Source organism: Oncorhynchus masou, chromosome 23, assembly GCF_036934945.1.
Source record: "Oncorhynchus masou masou isolate Uvic2021 chromosome 23, UVic_Omas_1.1, whole genome shotgun sequence".
Classification (NCBI taxonomy): domain Eukaryota; kingdom Metazoa; phylum Chordata; class Actinopteri; order Salmoniformes; family Salmonidae; genus Oncorhynchus; species Oncorhynchus masou.
In genome coordinates, this window is record NC_088234.1 from 5405795 (window position 1) to 5413596 (window position 7802).

A 7802-nucleotide genomic window follows, 5' to 3' on the forward strand; every position below is an offset into this window, starting at 1 on the left:
ATCGACAAGGATTTGCCAGTAGATTGTCAACGTGATTCATGACGACGACTGCTTGTCTGGCTAGCTAGCTAAGATTTTGAAAGTATGATGTTGACATGATCAGTCCAATCAAAGCTACGGTAGACATAACGTGATTTTATGTATTTTTTATCTGTGGCCAATGACCTTGAGCCTTCTTGGATGGGCACTTTATTTATTTAACATTACGCTCAGTGTTTTCTGCCCCACCACCACCGAAAGCACTGAGCTAGGGTGAAACGCCTGCATTTTGGAGCAAAAAAAGAGACCATGTTTGTATGCGGTGTCATGACGTGGCCCTTTCTGGGTATAGATCATGGCTTCCCACTCTCTCACTCTCTCCTACACCCATGTTCTGTTATCTCAGGTGGTAAATTCCTGGTGGAGACTCTCCTCCTGGCCATGCAGTATGGAGAGAGAGAGAGGGCTTCACAGAGTGAACAATGGATTTCACGTGGCCGGACTCCTAAATTAATTAAACAAAATGTCCGCTTGTGAGAAGGTGGGAATGGTCCGTGGACACTTAAGGGGTGTGTATGACGAGTGTGTTTCATTTGGTGACCTCAGAGAGGACAGGAAACACAGACAACTATATCTCTGAATGTGTACATTTCTCAATTATGGTGTTTGCATCTAATTATTGTACAAAGTCAATGAGTAAAGATGAAACTATTTGTGAAATGATGTAATGTGATGTTAAACCTTTAATGTGAGAGAATTGTATTCCCTTTAAAGTTTAACTAAGTCATTGGCCGTGTGAGCACAGACTTGATCAGGCGTCATAGAACCGCCTTCTCTACTGTTACGAGTAAAACCCCCTCCTGAGGAAATCCTCGGTGTAAACCGAGGTGCCACAGGTTTGAGTTTAGACTAAGCAAACCCACAGCGTGAGCTGTGATTGTGAATAGTTATTGAATTCCTAACCATACCACGAGGAGCATTGGCTACACGGCTGGAAATGGTTCAACTCGGAGACTATCGATCCCGCCAGAATAAGAGCAAATCTTAGATACTAATTACTAGTCTGCAGATAGAAATTATGACAACCTGGGATGCGAAGACCGACAACCGCCGAAACATCTTTTCTATGAAAACATTTCTGATTGGTACTCTGAAGTAGCCATTTTAACCATGATAGACTTTGATCTTCAGGGAAACCGAGATCGAGAGAGAAAGAGACGCGGACGGACTGACGATTCCAACAGAGATCACGACGACACGTGGGCGTAAATATATATATATATATATGTATATATATATATATATATATATATATATATATTGATTGCAATTATTCCCGAATGAGAGAGCAAAGGATTAGCATTTCAATTAATATAATTATCAATTGTGTGTAATGATCCCTGTGGTGGCTTATATCTGCATTACCAAATGAGTTACAAACTTCACACACCAGTCAGAGTTATACTTAAACTACATCTTTAATAATAAGAGCTTTGCGATAGCCTTTTGACTTTCAATAATGCGCCATCTCTAATGAACCATTGAAAGTACCAACAGAAAAGTACAAAGATCTTTTATAGCCAAGATACACCCCTCTCAACCTACATGACGAACCACAGATCTTAGGAACAGTTCACAAAGGGACTTTATCATTGAGAAAGGAGTATCCCTTAGCCAGATAACATTCACTATAAATTATCATTCAGTTTGGTCCGTAAGACGAGGTTCTAATCTCCTTCCTGGTACTTCATAGCAGAAAAACATTACCTCATGTTATCTGGAATGCTCTTTAGGGTTTATCACCCAAAGACATCGTAAATCTCCTCTGTCAGTGCTCTCATAGAGGCCCAATCCTCAGTGGAGCACACACACACAATAGTTAACAGAACAGTCTATTCTGTCGAATAAAACAACCATTATAATGCAATACAAGCATTATAACATGATCTTGCAATGTTCCACGCCATCCCTCTGGTCTCTCGCTCCGCCCACTTCCCTTTGTCCACCAAGCCGTTATATTGGCTTAGCTCACTAGGGAATCTTCCCTATCCTTGTTAGTAACTACATCTGTTTGTTTATGCATTTCTGTGATTATTTAGTAAGTAAATAAATTATTACGCCAATTGGTGAATGGATGATTCATAGTAAAGGCTGGTTTCCTGCAGATAACCAACAATTTACGACGTTTGGAATGAGACTAACGTGAGGTAAATAATAATTCATTAATTAGAAGCCTAATTAATATTTGAAGAATCTCAAATATAAAATATATTTAGATTTGTTTTAACAATTTTTTTTTGTTACTACATGATTCCATATGTGTTATTTCATAGTTTGGATGTCTTCACTATTATTATTATTATTATTATTATTATACAATGTAGAAAGGTAGTGTACGTGTCACGTATCAGTTTGCAAACAATGTAAAAACAAAATACTCAGTGAGTTAATAAAGCCGCTGTCGTGTCTTTGGCATCATTAAAAGTCAAGACTGTTAGTTTAACAAATCAATTCTCTGTAATTATTATTACATGATTAAACTAATCATGTAAATGTAATTAACTAATTAACCAATGAAATATTCAGATTACAAATCTATCATTTTCCTAATAGAACTCTTCAGATATTTTTTATATCTGATTAATTAGGCTTCTAATTATTGAATTATTATTTACCTCACGTTAGTCTCATTCCAAACGTCGTAAATTGTTGGTTATCTGCAGGAAACCAGCCTTTACTATGAATCATCCATTCACCAATTGGCGTAATAATTTATTTACTTACTAAATAATCACAGAAATGCATAAACAAACAGATGTAGTTACTAACAAGGATAGGGAAGATTCCTTAGTGAGCTAAGCCAATATAACGGCTTGGTGGACAAAGGGAAGTGGGCGGAGCGAGAGACAGGAGGGATGGCGTGGAACATTGCAAGAGCAATACAAGCATTTTAACATGATCTTGCAATGTTCCACGCCATCACTCCTAATTAATCAGATATTAAAAATATCTGAAGAGTTCCTGTTTCTGTCGCTGTGTTAGTTTGCACCAGTTTAGGCTGTTTCGGTTTTCACGTTACGTTTATTGTTTTTGTATTGATTCGTGTTTCCTTTGTTTCATTGAAACATGAATCTAAATAGCCACGCCGCATTTTGGGGTAAATTCAATTGATTGGACATGATTTGGAAAGGCACACGCCTGTATATATAAAAGGTCCCACAGTTGACAGAGCAAAAACCAAGCCATGAGGTCAAAGGAATTGTCTGTAGAGCTCAGAGACAGGATTGTGTTGAGGCACAGATCTGGGGAAGGACACCAAAAGATGTCTGCAGCATTGAAGGTCCCCAAGAACACAGCAGCCTGTAGGTCACACTAGATGGAAACTAAACAGTAGATGGAAACTAAATGGAAACTAAACAGTAGATTAAATGGAAACGAAACAGTAGATGAAACTAAACAGGTAGACTAGAGAGAAGGAGGGTGGGCAGTTGCGGTGACAGAGACAGGAAGTCACAAACCACTCTTAACCTGTTCCTCTGCCACCTTCGCGTGTGTGTGTGTGTGTGTGTGTGTGTGTGTGTGTGTGTGTGTGTGTGTGTGTGTGTGTGTGTGTGTGTGTGTGTGTGTGTGTGTGTGTGTGTGTTGGTTGCTGTTAAATATTTCTTGCAACACAGATACAGGAACCAGCCCCTCGAGTCAAACGCATCTCTACACTACTATATGGATGATTTGCATGTATCCCCAGTGTTTCTGTCTTGTTATGTACCCCTGCATCTATACTCTCTCTCTCTCTCTCTCTCTCTCTCTCTCTGTCTCTCTCCTCTTTCCTCTCTCTGCCTCTCTCCTCTTTCCTCTCTCTGCCTCTCTCTCTCTCTCTCTCTCTCTCTCTGTCTCTCTCTCTCTCTCTCTCTCTCTCTCTCTCTCTCTCTCTCTCTCTCTCTCTCTCTCTCTCTCTCTCTCTCTCTCTCTCTCTCTCTCTCTCTCAGTTCAATTCAATTCAAGGGCTTTATTGGCATGGAAAACATGTGTTAACATTGCCAAAGCAAGTGAGGTAGATAATATATAAAGTGAATATATTAAGTGAAATAAACAATAAAAATGAACAGTAAACATTACACATACAGAAGTTTCAAAACAATAAAGACATTACAAATGCATATTATATATACAGTGTTTTAACAATGTACAAATGGTTAAAGGACACAAGATAAAATAAATAAGCATAAATATGGGTTGTATTTACAATGGTGTTTGTTTTTCACTGGTTGCCCTTTTCTCGTGGCAACAGGTCACAAATCTTGCTGCTGTGATGGCAAACTGTGGAATTTCACCCAGTAGATATGGGAGTTTATCAAAATAGGATTTGTTTTCGAATTCTTTGTGGATCTGTGTGATCTGAGGGAAATATGTCTCTCTAATATGATCATACAATGGGCAGGAGGTTAGGAAGTGCAGCTCAGTTTCCACCTCATGTTGTGGGCAGTGAGCACATAGCCTGTCTTCTTTTGAGGGCGGCAGGGTAGCCTTGTGGTTAGAGCGTTGGACTAGTAAGCGAAAGGTTGCAAGTTCGAATCCCCGAGCTGACAGGGTACAAATCTGTTGTTCTGTCCCTGAACAGGCAGTTAACCCGCTGTTCCTAGGCCGTCATTGAAAATAAGAATTTGTTCTGAACTGACTTGCCTAGTAAAATGAAGGTAAAAAAATAAACTAAAGAGCCATGTCTACCTACGGTGGCCTTTCTCAATAGCAAGGCTATGCTCACTGAGTCTGTACATAGTCAAAGCTTTCCTTCATTTTGGGTCAGGTATTCTGCCGCTGTGTACTCTCTGTGTAGGGCCAAATAGCATTCTAGTTTGCTCTGTTTTTTTGTTATTTCTTTCCAATGTGTCAAGTAATTGTCTTTTTGTTTTCTCATGATTTGGTTGGGTCTAATTGTGCTGCTGTCCTGGGGCTCTGTAGGGTGTGTTTGTGTTTGTGAACAGAGCCCCAGGACCAGCTTGTTTAGGGGACTCTTCTCCAGTTTCATCTCTCTGTAGGTGATGGTTTTGTTATGGAAGGTTTCGGAATCACTTCCTTTTAGGTGGTTGTAGAATTTAACGGCTCTTTTCTGGATTTTGATAATTAGTGGGTATCGGCCTAATTCTGCTCTGCATGCATTATTTGATGTTCTACGTTGTACACGGAGGATATTTTTGCAGAATTCTGCGTGCAGAGTCTCAATTTGGTGTTTGTCCCATTTTGTGAAGTCTTGGTTGGTGAGCGGACCCCAGACCTCACAACCATAAAGGGCAATGGGCTCTATGACTGATTCAAGTATTTTTAGCCAGATCCTAATTGGTATGTTGAAATTTATGTTCCTTTTGATGGCATAGAATGCCCGTTCACAGCTTTGTGGAAGTTACCTGTACCTCTCTCTCTCTCTCTCCTTGTTGTATACTGCATCCATACCTCTCACTCTCTCTCTCTCTCTCTCTCTCCTCTGTTGTATACTGTATCTATACCCCCTCTCTCTCTCTCCTTGTTGTATACTGCATCCATACCCCCCCCTCTCTCTCTCCCTGTTGTATACTGCATCCATACCCCCCTCTCTCTCTCTCCCTGTTGTATACTGCATCCATACCCCCTCTCTCTCTCTCCTTGTTGTATACTGCATCCATACCTCTCTCTCTCTCTCTCTCTCTCTCTCTCTCTCTCCCTCTCTCTCTCTCTCTCTCTCTCCCTGTTGTATACTGTATCTATACCCCCCTCTCTCTCTCTCCTTGTTGTATACTGCATCCATACCTCTCTCTCTCTATCTCTCTCTCTCTCTATCTCTCTCTCCCTGTTGTATACTGTATCTATACCCCCCCTCTCTCTCTCTCCCTGTTGTATACTGCATCCATACCTCTCTCTCTCACTTTCTCTCTCTCTCTTTCTCTCTCTCGCTCTCTATCTCCCCCTGTTGTATACTGCATCCATACCACTCTCTCCCTCTCTATCTCTCTTGCTCTCTTTCTCTATCTCTCACTCTCTCTCTGCATCTATACCCCACTCTCCTCTCTCTCTCTTTCTCCCTGTTGTAAATGAAATCAATACCCCACTACCCTCTCTCTCTTTATCCCTATTCTATACTGCATCAATACCCCATTATCCTCCCTCAACAACTAGTATGCATGGCTACCACCACTAGTATACATGATTACCACCACTAGTACACATGATTACCACCACTAGTATACATGATTAACACTACTAGTATACATGATTACCACCACTAGTATGCATGGCTACCACCACTAGTACACATGATTACCACCACTAGTACACATGATTACCACCACTAGTACACATGGCTACCACCACTAGTACACATGGCTACCACCACTAGTACACATGATTACCACCACTAGTACACATGATTACCACCACTAGTATACATGGCTACCACCACTAGTATGCATGGCTACCACCAATAGTATACATGATTACCACCACTAGTATACATGATTACCACCACTAGTATGCATGACTACCATCACTAGTATACATGGCTACCACCACTAGTATACATGGCTACAACCACCACTAGTATACATGGCTACCACCACTAGTATACATGGCTACCACCACTAGTACACATGATTACCACCACTAGTATGCATGGCTACCACCACTAATATGCATGGCTACCACCACTAGTATGCATGGCTACCACCACTAGTATGCATGGCTACCACCACTAGTATGCATGGCTACCACCACTAGTATGCATGGCTACCACCACTAGTATGCATGGCTACCACCACTAGTATGCATGGCTACCACCACTAGTATGCATGGCTACCACCACTAGTATGCATGGCTACCACCACTAGTATGCATGGCTACCACCACTAGTATGCACATGGCTACCACCACTAGTATGCATGGCTACCACCACTAGTATGCATGGCTACCACCACTAGTATGCATGATTACCACCACTAGTACACATGATTACCACCACTAGTATGCATGGCTACCACCACTAGTATGCATGGCTACCACCACTAGTATGCATGGCTACCACCACTAGTATGCATGGCTACCACCACTAGTATGCATGGCTACCACCACTAGTACACATGATTACCACCACTAGTATACATGATTACCACCACTAGTATACATGATTACCACCACTAGTACACATGATTACCACCACTAGTATACATGATTACCACCACTAGTACACATGATTACCACCACTAGTATACATGATTAACACTACTAGTATACATGATTACCACCACTAGTATACATGATTACCACCACTAGTATACATGATTACCACCACTAGTATACATGATTACCACCACTAGTATACATGATTACCACCACTAGTATACATGATTACCACCACTAGTATACATGATTACCATCACTAGTACCATCACTAGTATACATGATTACCATCACTAGTACCACCACTAGTATACAGTGCCTTGCGAAAGTATTCAGCCCCCTTGAACTTTGCGACCTTTTGCCACATTTCAGGCTTCAAACATAAAGATATAAAACTGTATTTTTTTGTGAAGAATCAACAACAAGTGGGACACAATCATGAAGTGGAACGACATTTATTGGATATTTCAAACTTTTTTAACAAATCAAAAACTGAAAAATTGGGCGTGCAAAATTATTCAGCCCCTTTACTTTCAGTGCAGCAAACACTCTCCAGAAGTTCAGTGAGGATCTCTGAATGATCCAATGTTGACCTAAATGACTAATGATGATAAATACAATCCACCTGTGTGTAATCAAGTCTCCGTATAAATGCACCTGCACTGTGATAGTCTCAGAGG